We start from the raw sequence: 1,062 nt of genomic DNA on the forward strand, positions 1-1,062 counted from the left end.
GGAATCGAACCCGGGTCCTCTGCACGCTAGGCCGACGCTCAACCGCTGAGCCAACCGGCCAGGGCCTGCAGAAGTCTCTTTTTAACAGAAAGTTTTAAACGTAGGCACATTGCCTCACACTGACCTTACAACAGTGCTATACTTTGAAATTGTGTATGATGTCCTTCTGATAGAAAATACAAGCGTAGCATGTGGAATACAAAGTAAATCCAGAGTCAAAGTTGCAGGCCCAGCATGGGTTCAGCCCTTACGAACACTGTAGCAAATTCTCTTGTTCTTCAAACTTCCAGTCTGTGAAGCCTATTCCCCATCTCCCAGGTTAGTAAAGTAGCAAACCACCTGGGCTTTTTAAACTACAAAACAGTAAGCTGTTGTCTATATCACTGCATGTCAGAGAAATGTACAATTTACCCAGGAGACTGAAAAGTGAGGGGCCGCTGGCAGGGAGCCAGCCCCGTCACCCCAGTGCCTCAAACACTCTAGAGCAGTGGTCCCCAACTTTTTTGGGCCACAGACTGGTTTTTTTATTGATTTTTATTTTATTTTATTTTAATTTTTGTATTTTTCTGAAGCTGGAAATGGGGAGAGACAGTCAGACAGACTTCCGCATGCGCCCGACCGGGATCCACCCGGCACGCCTACCAGGGGACAACGCTCTGTCCACCAGGGGGCGATGCTCTGCCCATCCCAGGAGTCGCTATGTTGCGACCAGAGCCACTCTAGCGCCTGGGGCAGAGGCCAAGGAGCCATCCCCAGCTCCCAGGCCATCTTTGCTCCAATGGAGCCTTGGCTGCGGGAGGGGAAGAGAGAGACAGAGAGGAAGGAGAGGGGGAGGGGTGGAGAAGCAAATGGGCGCTTCTCCTGTGTGCCCTGGCCGGGAATGGAACCTGGGACTTCTGCACGCCAGGCCGACGCGCTACCACTGAGCCAACCAGCCAGGGCCTCCACGGACCGGTTTAATGTCAGAAAATATTTTCACGGACCGGCCTTTAGGTTGAGACGGATAAATGTATCACGTGACCGAGACAAGCGTCAAGAGTGAGTCTTAGATGGATGTAACAG

This window comes from Saccopteryx bilineata, chromosome 2, assembly GCF_036850765.1.
Source record: "Saccopteryx bilineata isolate mSacBil1 chromosome 2, mSacBil1_pri_phased_curated, whole genome shotgun sequence".
In the NCBI taxonomy this organism is placed as follows: Eukaryota; Metazoa; Chordata; class Mammalia; order Chiroptera; family Emballonuridae; genus Saccopteryx; species Saccopteryx bilineata.